Source organism: Falco biarmicus, chromosome 7 (assembly GCF_023638135.1).
Source record: "Falco biarmicus isolate bFalBia1 chromosome 7, bFalBia1.pri, whole genome shotgun sequence".
Classification (NCBI taxonomy): Eukaryota; Metazoa; Chordata; class Aves; order Falconiformes; family Falconidae; genus Falco; species Falco biarmicus.
Window position 1 is genome coordinate 66,221,912 of NC_079294.1, and position 12,305 is coordinate 66,234,216.

The 12,305-nt window shown below is 42.6% G+C and overlaps 1 protein-coding gene and 1 long non-coding RNA gene across 10 annotated transcripts in view; both read left to right on the forward strand.

Annotated features, from left to right (window-relative positions):
- Positions 1–4,767, forward strand: part of LOC130153035 (uncharacterized) — a 32,130-nt gene extending 27,363 nt beyond the window's left edge. For both annotated transcript variants that reach the window (XR_008823188.1, XR_008823189.1), the window contains one exon: positions 1,973–4,767. This is a non-coding gene — a long non-coding RNA (uncharacterized LOC130153035). The remainder of the gene's footprint in view (positions 1–1,972) is intronic.
- A 1,319-nt stretch (positions 4,768–6,086) lies between these two features.
- MEF2A (myocyte enhancer factor 2A) overlaps positions 6,087–12,305 on the forward strand; it is a 92,896-nt gene continuing 86,677 nt past the window's right edge. For 2 of the 8 annotated variants that reach the window (XM_056344903.1, XM_056344904.1), the window contains exon 1: positions 6,091–6,492. The gene's annotated coding sequence lies outside the window, so the exon portion shown is untranslated. Of the gene's footprint in view, positions 6,493–10,682; positions 10,809–12,305 lie in introns of those variants that run through there. The other 6 variants (XM_056344908.1, XM_056344900.1, XM_056344902.1 and 3 more) reach the window with 6 other exon arrangements.

A 12,305-nucleotide genomic window follows, 5' to 3' on the forward strand; every position in this document is an offset into this window, starting at 1 on the left:
ACATCTTTAAGGCTTGTTTTCCAGACCTCCAGCAGAGGATGAATGGCATTTTTGCCTTTTACCTGAAAGGGCCAGAGGGAGCAGGGCAGCTGATGTCTGTTATTTATCCTGCGGGACACAGACCAAACAGCCTATGTGTACCCCCAGAGAAATCAGTGGGAAATACACAAACGACATATTTGTACTGAGGAGTCTGGACACCATTATAAAAGACCCAAAATCCAAAACTGCCCCAATTTCGTAAGTTAGCTGCTTTAAAAGTTTATTTGTTATGCCTTGTATGTTGTAACAGATCATGGAGAGCCATTGTAGGCTCTGTATATGAAGCTTACGAGATCAGGGCAATAAAATATGCCTTTTCATATGTGCAGTTTGGTCAGTGGAGTTTACAGTGAAGCAGATAAAAAAAACCCGAACACTTAAACTTGCATTTTAAGAGCAGCACTAGCTGGTTGCTGTGGGAGAGCTGAGGGCGCTCTGCACAAGTCAGGAGCAACCTATCTGGCTTTTAAGAGTTCCACAAGTCTTTTGTCACTTGAAGAGGCCCCATCATCTTCAAATCTACTTTAAAAAGTAGTTCAAAGGCTTTTCAGGTATTATGGTCTCCTGCATCTATTTCTGTCCCTTTTGTTTCCTAACAGCATGGGATACTGACCACACATACTGCTGTCAAATATAGAAATTAAACTTAGAGGACAAAAGGAGACATTTTCTCTTTAATCTCTGGGAAAATTTTCCAGAATAAAGCAAAGTTCTTAAATTGATAATATCCCTTTAAGAATTTATTTGCCAGGTAATGTTAGAAGAAAAAAGACTTTAAGGTCAGTTTGAACATTAAAAAGACCCCCTTTTAAATCAATTTCTAATCTATATTAGAGATAATGGCAAGCAGTGTTTGAACAGGTCTCCAAATGAAAAAATATATTCTACGCCTTAAAAATGCAAATAACTTTAAAATCCTTTAAAGTGATTTCTAGCTCTTTGGCAAAAAGGCAAGATCTATCCTAAGAAATATTTTGTTGTGTAAAAATAGTTTGGTGTTACAATATATGACAGTCATAATATGTGTTAAGCTACAAAATTGCTAACAGATGAAGGCCTGCAGTTTTTGAATAATGTGGTAAATATGATTGGTTTTTTTAGAGGGATGAAATAATATGATACCATCAAAAGAGAAAAGTACATTTTAATAATGAAAATATTGAACATAACTATTTTTCTTTAGATCTGCTAAGCAATCTGTGTGTTCTCTATAAGATGTCAAACTATACTGTGCATATGTACACTTTGCTCTCTCTATAAATATACATGTGCATGACACATTTCTAAAAGCAGTAAATGAGTGCTGGGGAAATACAGAAACAATGAAGTTCCTAAGAGAGGAGGCTTATTTTTTCAAGTTATTAAAAGAAGGTGGCAAGCATTCATGAGGATATGAAAATTTAAAGCTGTCTGCAGGAAACTCTGAAAACCTCTGGTTAAGGCTGCTGCCAAAAAATCTCAGCTATGTTATGTCAGAATGGTTAATTGCAAGCTGCAATTTTAATGAATGGAAAGATATGGCAAAAGCAGGAAGTTTCTGAGGCAACAAAGAGCAACCATGAAAATAAAATACCAAAGGTTGTAATCTTGAATGCTGTTGGATGCAGGAATTTCCATCCCTGCTCTGACTCCTTTTCCTACTGTGCAGTTTGCCAGCTGTCTGGCTAAGGGAAGAGGTAAGCTGTTCTGGATATCATCTCCTGGGCTCAAGGCAGCACTTGTTATGTCTGCGTGAAGAAGTCAACTTTTTTGCGTTTGTCATCATGGGTGTTTACAGAAATGCAGCTTAGGAATAAGGGGAGGAAAGGCAAATGTCAGAGTGCATTAAATAATGTATTTTCTTTACTTTCCAAGAAGCTTGCTCGCAGCACGATGTTACTATTTATATCAGAACTCTTAAACCCAGCTGTTGGTTCATGTTAACATGCAGGATGGTGAGAAAATCCCAGCAGAAGAGCGTGAATCCCTGAGAGACTTGTGTTCTGTCGTTGTGAGGACCTATAAAATACCACAAGTTTTGCTGAGGTATGGATCAAGCGTGCAGTCGGTGATACATGCAGTGCAAATATTTCCCGTGTTGATCCTCCAGTATTAGAAGGCCAACAGCAAAGGAAAACAAGAAGTGCCAAATGCTGCAGCAGACAACTTCAGATAACTGAGCTTGAACCGGCTGGAAAAGTTTGAAAGAGAACTTTTACCTGTATCTAAAAATGAGCAAATATACTGTACACCCACATTACAGCATTCTTAGACAAGCTGTGTCTGATCTAATCTTATGTACCTTGGCCACAAGTTTTGGAAAAACAAATATTCCCAAGGCAATCAGATTACTGAATGTACTGTATAACGATGTGGAAATATTAGTGGTTTACAGAGAGCAGTTTATGAAATGGATTGAGTGAATTTAATTCATGCATTGTCAGGCAATTTCGACTTAACTAAAATAAGAAAATCCTTATTTGATTGTATCTGTCTTGAGTGGAACATCAGAGCCAAACAGTAGTGTAACAGCAGTGCTCCGAAGCCCAGACAGGGAGGTCAGGGGAGTTTGTTCCAGGCCAGCTTTCTGAGCGCGAGAAGTCTGTGTCTGTACTGAAGTGGTCATTCTGGGGTTAACAGCGTTACCCAAAGCCTTAATGGAAAGAAACCATTATCTGTTCCTCTCTGATTTCCTGCTCCCTAGGTGGGAGTCCCCCCTGCTCCTATCCTTTGTTTCTAACACAAGTTCCCATCCTGAAATGCTGTGAGTACAATTTGGTTTTGTTGCAATAAGTAGTGCTTTACAAAATCTTCATTCATAAGAGTATTTCCACCATTGTAAGTGAAACAATGTTAGGAATTAATCTGGCCTATGATTTTAAGAAACCTTGTTCTTAGACCCTCCTTCCCTGTGAAGGATAACTTAATTATTAGGTAAATACACAAAAGCAAAGTGACATTCCCTATTCCTCTTACCTATAATTTTAAAAGTCCTGCATTTTGTTTTTATACAAAGTTCACCTTTAGAAGCTTGAGGCCAAGAATTTTTCTCCAGGGCATAAGATGAAAAAGCTGATTTCTAGACTATGAGGAACATTTGAAAGGAGGCCTGAGGAACAGCCATGGTACATCTCTGGAGCGTTTTGTAAGAAGGTCCTAAAATGTAAGCTAAAAGTTAGTGGAGATAATGATTTTGGTGGTAGTGCCTCCAAAGTACCTTGAATGAGTGGGTGGAAATGCACTGGAATAGAGATGCAAGGGAAAGCTTTATTGCCATAACAACTGCTGGATGATGCTTCTGACTGTGAGGCTATTTAGTTACAATTAAGAATACTGGTGTCTCTTTCCCCCCCTATATTTTTCTTCATATTTCTGTTGCATATTTCTCCTTGCATATCATGGAAGTCACAGTGTCTATTATTTGGTGGAGGGAAGAGATGTCAGGTGGTTCTTCTTTGTCTCTGGGTTGTACATACGATGGGCAGGAATGTGTTCAGCAGTTATTCTTTTATATCTCAAGAGTGATCCTAGCAGATGCTTGTGATAATTTTTACTCGTCATATTGAAACTCAAGTGTGATGTTCTCTGGGGTTTTGTTATGTTCTAAGGTCTTATAAAGATCGTAACTTTTTTCTCTGTAGTCTGGATTTTTTTCCTAATCCAAGAAGCTTTGGATTATCCAGGTGCGTTTGGCCTTTGCAGTTGTCCTGGAAATCAAACCTACTGCAGAATGTGGCCACCAAGCCATGCAGTGATTTTAGTCATTTCGATACCTAATTTCTTCTACAGTTTTATTTGTGTCACCCTAAGGGGTGGTATTTTTCATTTATGCTGTTGTGACATGTGAGAACATCTGTGACCTCCCCGCCACCCGTTCTTTTTCGCTAGCAGTCCCAAGAGGGGTCTGCAGAAGCAGATGTAGCAGCACATCATCGCATATGGAAAACAACATCTGTACTTTCAATTGGATACCGTATTTTGCACTTCCTTTTCTCAATTGTTACATAGAACAGTGTTTCAATTGAGGGAGGAATGCATTTCAGTGGGAAGGACACTGCTGTGTACCCCTTAACTATTGTTTGCAAGGCGTATATGGAAATCCCTTGAGCAACACATGCTACGCTTATTCTTGTAGTGCCACTGAAAAGGATAGGTTAGAACCAATTATTTATCTCTTTGCTTTCCTCCTTTTTTTTTTTTTTTTTTTTTTGACATCTTAGAATAATGTGGTTATGTACTGAAAATAATTAATGAGTATATCCAGAAGCCCTTGTTCGGGCCTTGCTTCAGTGTCTTGCTCAGTCTCCCACTGACTTTTATAATTTAATTAAAGAGTTCAGGATTTCATCTAACATCTTTTCAGCATATTGCTGTCCGGGAAGATTTCATAGTATTAATTATTAGATTCTAGTAGTGGACCTTACAGATATTATGGATGATAGGTATAGTGATGAAGAAGAGAATAAGCCATATTCATATAAAAATCAATGACATCTGGACTGTTCATGTTGAGAATTGTAAGAAAACTGTATGTATTAAAATATCTTCCTGATTATTATACTTTAGTAACAATCGGCTCGAAAAGAGGATAGTAGATGGCAATATTTGTATTTGATTTTTTCTTTGTCTTCCACACCTCTTACTACCTTTTTCCCAGATCCACAGTGAGAAGTGCATAGATCTACATTTTGCCTTTCAATCGTGTGGCTGTCACACTGCATGTTGGGTGTTCTTGTCATCATTTTTTGCATCCTGTTTTCTAACCATTTGTGGAGCTACTTTTTTTTTTTTTTTTTTTTGTACTCAGTTAATGATAACAGTCTTCCAAATATAAAAAAAAAAAACACACCCTCTGTTTTCAGTTTTCCAGAGAAAGCCCCTTTGGTTCTGATGCCCTGAGGCAGAGACGTGCAGGTGCCACCAGTGATGCAGTGCGCTGCAATGGCTCCCACTGTTTCACTCCGAGACTGCGGGTATCTTTCAGGATAAATCCAGAGAAGCTGTAGAGTGCAGATGATTTTTGGCAAGTATCTTTTGATCATCCGAATTTTATTTTTGGGTCATTCTTCAGCTGCTCCCTTCTGTGAAGGAGAAAGATGCCAGTTTTATGTCTTTTATTATGTATTCCCGACTAGTCTTTTCTACTTAAAGCAAAAATTAACAGGACTTCTAACAAAAGATAATGTGAGCTGGAGATGGATGGAGGAGGAACTAAGGTGGGCCGCCACCATTGCCTGAAAGTGAAGACAAAGCTCATGTGCTTATAAAGCAGTGATTTCCACACGCAGCCCGTCCGCCAAAAAAAAAAAAAAAAAATAAAAAAGAAGAAAATTATAGTGGGGGTGGTGGGTTCTGTGAGGGTGATAGAGGTTGTGGGTGGCAACTGGTGTTGGAGGATGTAGCCAGAGACCTAGTGATCAGGCCTTGGAAGAGGAGCGGGTACCGCTTACTGAGATAGTTTTAATTAACTTTAGGCCGGGCTTTGGCCCCCGGGTGCAAAGCTTTGCCTCGCTGACAGCAGGGGAATCCGCCTTCCCCCTTCAGGCCGCCCCTCCGGGGGGGCCGCGGCCCCCGACGTGTCGGCGGGCGCCGGCCGAGCCTCGGCCCGGCCGCTGCCGTTGCCCCCGGCAACCCCTCAGCACGTCGCTGCGGGGCCCGGCCCGGCCCGGCCCTGCCCTGGGCGGGCGCCTTGGCGCATGCGCCGCTCCCCGCTAGGGCGGGCCTGGCCGCGTGCGTCACTGGCGGCGAGGCGAGGGACGGAGCGGCGCGGAGCGCGGCGGCACCCTTGCACGCATGCGCCGTGCCAAGGTTGGGCAGGAGGGGGCACGGCCAAGGGCTTCCTCGGCGGTAGGCCCGCACACGCTCGGCTTTGATTGGCTGCTGCGTCCCTCTCCGCCTTTCTGGTTGAGCGCTCTGCCGTCACTCAAAGCCCCCACGTTTGGCTGCGCCCCGCCCACCAACTGCTCTCGGGTTGGCCGGCCCCCTTCATTTGCTGGCACCGCGATTGGCGCCTTCGCCCCGTCACTCCGGCGCGCTGCCCTATCGGCTCGCGGCGCCGCGGGATTGGGTCGGCGGTGAAGAATGTAGACCCGGCCGCTCCCCATGGTAAAACAAAATAATCCGGCGATGTTGGGTGTCCAACCCGGGGCGTTGCCAGCCCCGCCGCCGGGCGCAGCCTCCCGCCCCGCTTCCCTACGCTGCTCTCTTCTTCCCGCCCCTGCCTGGCTCGGCTGAGCTCCCGCGGCGACGTACGAGCCGCCCGGAGAAAAGAGCGGAAGGATATTGTTGGGAGACGGCTGCGCCTGAGGAGAGAGTGTGACAGAGGAAGTAGTTCCGGCCCCGATTGGGCCTTGTTTCCCAAAAATAGCGCCCAGCGGGTATCCGTGCGCCGGTGTCAGTGTCTCCTGAGGAGCCTCAGCGGGGAGGAGGCAGGAGCGGCGGCGGCGGCGGGGAGCGAGGGGACGCGGGCGGGTGAGTGAGCGAGGGGGGTCCCTGCTTTTGGGGGCGACCGTGAGGGCGTTCTCCGCGCCCGGCGCCTTGGGCTGGTGGCGAGGAGCGGCGGCGAGCGAGCGAGCGGGGTCGGGGGCTGGGGCAGCGGGTGACGGGCGGGGGCAGTCGCCTCGGGGGGCGGCCCGGGGTTGCGGGGGTGGGGAAGGAGGGTCCCCCCAGCGCCCGTTCCCGCCGAGCCGAGCGGGGCGGGGGGCGCCGGCGGGGAAGTTGGTGCGGGGGGCGGGCGGGGGAGGGGCGCGGGCCGGCGGCGCGGGGGCGGCGGGCGCGGGGTCCCGCGGGTGGGCAGGTTCCCCGCGGCCGGGGCCGCGCCACAGGGTCCTGCAGCGCTGCCGGGGGCAGAGGATGGACATTTATGGGCCAGGCGAGCGGAGCCTGCCTGGGGGCTGGGGCTCCGGGACCGGAGGGTGGGGTGCGGGGCCCTGGCGTGCGGGGAGCACCCAGGCACGATCGCCTTCGCCTGGGTGGCCAACTTCTCCGCGCGGGGTGTGCGTGGCTGCAGAGGCGGGGAGGAAAAGTACCTTTTGTCCTGCTTTTCGGCAGCCACGTTGGGAAAGCGATATCACGTTGAAAAACAAACAAACAAACAAACAAATCCTTCTCCGAGTCGTTCATGTTGTACGCTAGCGATCGGGGGGGAGGGGGGCGGGAGGTGAAGGTAGGGACTGTTAAAGTAGTTGTGCACCGCATAAAGGTGTGCGGCGGATGGGAGGAGAAACTGTTCGCTAATGGATAAACTAGAGGGTGTTTTGTCCAGAGGAAGAAGACTGAAGGTCCAGCAGTGTTGTACTGCAAGTAGGTTTTTGTGTTCGGCAGCTCTGTGCAGAAGTCATGAGGGTAAGAAAAGCAGCTGCTGGGTTTCTGGCTGTAAAGACAGTGCATTTTACGACTTTATGGAGCTGTTTTTTCCAATAAATTTTTACCTGCTTTTGAGATGCTAGGTGGTGAGGAGGGTGGAATTGCTTAGAAAAACTAAGCCGCGGTGACTTGTTTGACAGGTGATTAATTTCAGTGTTGAGAACCTGGAGCTCTACAGGGGAAAAAAGACAATTTAAGAAGGATTTTTTTTGTGCTTAGCATAAAGCTGTTGTGTCCCATAGTCATACAAAGATCAGATTTATTACGAACAGTGGGGGAAGGAGGTTTTGGGAAGTACAAAGGAGTTACAAAAAAGAATAATTTGTAAACAGTAGTAAGGAAAAGAAAAAAAAATGGGTTTGTATGGAAATGGTAATATACACAGTGTTTATATTAAACCTTTTTCAGAGTCTGGTAGATTTTTAGGTAACATACGGGAAGCTCTAAGCTTTCAGACTTCATTATGTTAGCTGTCTACACATGATTATACAAGTCTTTTTTTCATTTTTAGGAGCTAGGTATCTATATTTTGGTAGATATTTATGTTGTCCTGTTACTGCTAGGTAGTGTTCAAACAACGTGTGCAAAAGGTGTCAGAGCAATATTCCTATAATCTATTCTGGTGGTTTTTTTTTTTAAATTATTTAAAATGTTTGGCTCTTACAGTTCAGAGTGTGACATCTGGGTTTTTTTTTGTTTGTGACTTATATTCGGGGGAGAAGCGTGATGTTCCTCTCTTAAACTATGTTTTTTTCATTTAGGTGCTAGAGTATGTGCAAAATGACATGTCTTTCAGTTATGTAATTTGGAAGAATTGCAATAAAGGGTGTAATGTTAACACTTTTGGTCACTAAAAGGCGTAATTATAAAACGGTATTTTAAAATTCTGTACTTGTTTAGCTAGCAAAACCAAAACAAGAGCATGAAACAATTTGCATTGATAGTAGGGGATTATAGTAGTGCTGGACAGATGAAGATGAGCCGTTTTTTGATTGAGGGCATTCAGTTTGGAATTTAGGAAGGAAAATAACCCAGTGCCCTGGTTAGTTATTTTTCTCCTCCACAGTTCTTTTCTGAATCTGTAGTTGACGTAGTCCACCAGTAGTAGTAGAGGAGTATCATCAGTAAATGAGAAGAATCCTTCAATGAGAGGGACAGGATCTACTTCAGAACAATTATAGCATAGATGGCAGTCTCTCTTTCTGCCAGTGCAGCTCGTCTAAACCAGTTTTAGTATTATAGCATTTCTAATTTCTGAGATGTTTGCAGATTGTAAACTACGGTAGAAATATATTAGCCTTTAGTTTTTACATTTGCTTTTTTTGTTCCGTTTTTGAAGTGTGAATTTAAACTCGGGTGGTTACAGCTCATCTCTACGAATGGCCCATAGAATGCTTTGCTTATGTGTAGATACCTAGATTTAGATTCCTGCGATTTCACATAACTTCAGTTTCTTTGTGAAACAAGGGATGAAGAAATGAGTGAACACTGACTTTTATGAAGCTAGGTGAATTGAGTCATGTTGGACTAGTAAGATGAGAAAGATATGGTTGAATTAAAACTCGAAATAATTCTGGACAATAAAATGACTTATTATGGTAGAAGACCTGTCTTATTTAGATACCTTATTTGAGCTGAAGTGTGTGCGGTTTACCTTAGACTGGTTAATGTGGCAGCAGAGCTTTTACGGGGTTTATTTTAGAATGTTAGCCAAGTTTCTCAGATAACTTGTTGATGTCATTCTAAGTATTCTGGGCCGAAGTGCTGCTTCAGAGAGAGTAGAAGCACCATGCAAGTCTGTGAACAATGCCATGCTACCTTGCCTGCGCTCAGTCATGGCATGCGTAATGGAATATAGCCGATTAATTCTCTAACATTAATAAAAGTAGTGTCGTATGACTAATGCTGTGTAGTGTGCGTATCTGTATTAGCTTGGGAACTAAGTTTCTTGCCTAAATAAGAAATATCTTGAGTTAGTAATAGCTGTAGTTTGCTATGCCTTGCATGAGAGATGTCTGTGTATTTCAGCTCACTTTTTAAAAAATGTTTTTTTAAAAATAGTATGAGCATGTTTTATTCACCTCACCAAATTCTTCATTTTTATTTTTAAAGACCACAGGATTAAATACTCTGCATTAAAACTTAGGCTTTGGGCCTATTCAGTCATGCCAGCAGTCTGATCATGTATGCAAAACACTGGGATGTACTTTTCCTTATCATTAAAATGAAACTTATTTTGAATTAATTGGAATATCGTGTGGTAACGTATATGCTGGGACGTTAATGCACAAAGTCACTGTATTTAAGTTTTCACATTTCTTGTATTTGAAATATTATTTCATGTGTGTAATAATGTGTTCTTCAATTGATCAAATGGAACAAAAGTCAAAATGTCTGTCTGTGATAATACAGGTGAATTTTGGTGCCTCTTGTCGTGTGTTCAGATTTGATTCCTTCAGCTCTGGTAAACTAACCAGGGAAAATAAATGCACCATTCCACTTTCTCTCTTGTATGCTTTGCTGCTAGCACTGAAAGGCTAATGCAATAATTATTTGAATGGACTTGCCACTGTGTTACTGAAGTGGTGCTGAATGTGGGCTTAGTTTAACTCTTTCTCCTCTCACGTGGAATGAATAGTGTCTCTAAAGGTGCAGTCAGATCCTGAAATAACGGAGTGAAGCTGGCTTTTCCTCTGAATGTTTACAATTACAAAACAAGGTGGTTTTGACGTCTTACGAAGTTTGTGAGGTTACAGCAAGGCAGCCTTTTGTGCTTTTTCCCCAAGTTAATTTTGTTGACCTTCCTTCTAGTCAAAGACTTCAGGAACTTTTTTGGGCAGCTAATCAAAGTATTTTTTAGGTCATTGATACAGTGTCTAGTGAATGAACAAAATAGTATGATTAAGAGTTAAAACCAGATTTCAACTGTGTAATATGACAGTTACCCTCCCCTCCCCCAGCATGTGTTCTGTGATAGAGTACCAGTTAATAAATAATGCTGTGGACGGTTAAGTTTGCAGCCTGCAATAGTGTATTTTGCTTTGTTTATTTTGAAGTAAGCATCTGATCTAGATTTCTCCCTCTTACCAGCCCCCTCATATGGTGCATTCTTATTTTAACACTTGATCTTTCAAGTTACTGCTTATGAAGTTGAAGGGATTTTTTTTCTTCCATATTAAGGGACTCCTTATTTTTCTTTATCAACTGTATTGTTTCGTCTTCTCTTCAGTGGGTTCTGAGAGATTTTTTTATACATTATTTTTAACTCCTATCTTTTCCTTTAGGAATGTAAACCCTGGTACTGTATGCTGTTATTTCCATTTGACACAAAAGAGGAATTAAGATCTTGCAAGACAACTTTTCCTGAGATATCAGTTCCTCCTCACCAGAACAGTCACTGAGTTGTTGGAATATTTTAAATGGTATATATGGTAATATTCCTTTCTCCTTTTATCCTTAATCTGAGGCTGTAGTGAAGAATTAGGCAGGAATCACTGTTGGGTGAGGACAGCTAAATTTTGTGGCTAGTCCTTTTTCAAAATCTTGATGCAGGGGGAATACAGAACCTTTCCTACAGAAAGCACTATGCTTTTTGTTCCCCATGTGTTATAACAGTGCAAGCATGCCTATGTGGTGAGAAGAAGATAGAGCCTTCCTAATAAGAGTGTGATTAATTGAATTATTTTTCAGGGAATTAACTACTTTATATTCAAAATGTTAGTGATGCTTAATTAGGTAGGTCTCCCAGTTATATTTGCCTCTGTCCCTGAAGGGCTTTCGAATTCTGCCAAAGTCCTTATTGGCCAACCTAGAGACTTACAAGTGCATTCTGTATTGCTTTGTGCTCAGCTGGATTTCACTGGTAGTTACTTAGTATTGTTGCATGCTTATTTTAAGTATACCAAGATAAAAAGTAAGTGTTAGGAAATACTAGCCAAGCATAGTTGTGGAAAGGTGCTTGCTTTAAGTACCTGTGTACCAGACATTGATGACAAAGCATCTTTTACTGTCGTTTATTACTTTTTTTTTTTTTCCAAAAAAAAATTAAGTAAAGAGCTAAATAACTGGGAGAAAAATGTATTTGTCTTCATTGTGGTGGTTGGAGATCACCTAAAAGTGAGGTGTAGAACGGGTGGGATTGTGCCCATGATCCTTTTACGATGATAATAGAGGGGAAGAATGACTTCTTCCATTTACTTTAGATCCTTTCAAGTGTTTTTGAAACTTACCTTCATTTGAAAATCAGATTGCTTCCAACACTGTAATTTAGGATTTTGTGGGTTAGACTAATGTTATTTTTATTGTTTGAAAGCTAACCATAGATGTGTGAGACTATGTAAAGCGGATATACCATACCTGCAGTAATACTTGGCAAGTTGTGGTCAGTGTCAGCATGGAGTGCTGCACCAATGTACACAAGCCTGATCTTGTACTTTTCTGTGATCACTTAAAGTGTATGGAAGGTCGAGGGGGATAATTTATTAAACCTTTAGCTATGTAATTATATAAACACATCTATAACTGAGCTGTGCTGTAACTTTGCTGTTAAACATTTCTTTCTTGAAGATATTGGCATATGGGGTTGAGAGAAAGAATTCAGAGGAGATCATTTTAATATCCCTTAAGATGTATATGGAGATACTGTACGTGTAAAAAGATGGGATATGGAAGCATTACAAACAGTTGTACAAGAGAGTAAGCAAGTAGTTGAACCTTGAGAGACTCAACAGTTGTACACATGCATGCAAATAGATGAGGGGTCTTAAAAGGCAGAACAGACTTGCCTTGGCAGTGTCTGTGAAGGAAACTGTTGAAGGATGTCAAGACACCTTATACCAGCCCCCCGCTGCTGTATCATGCAAAATCTGCAATGCTTTTGAGTTGTATTTAATTGACCATCTCACTGTTGTGGAAAACTT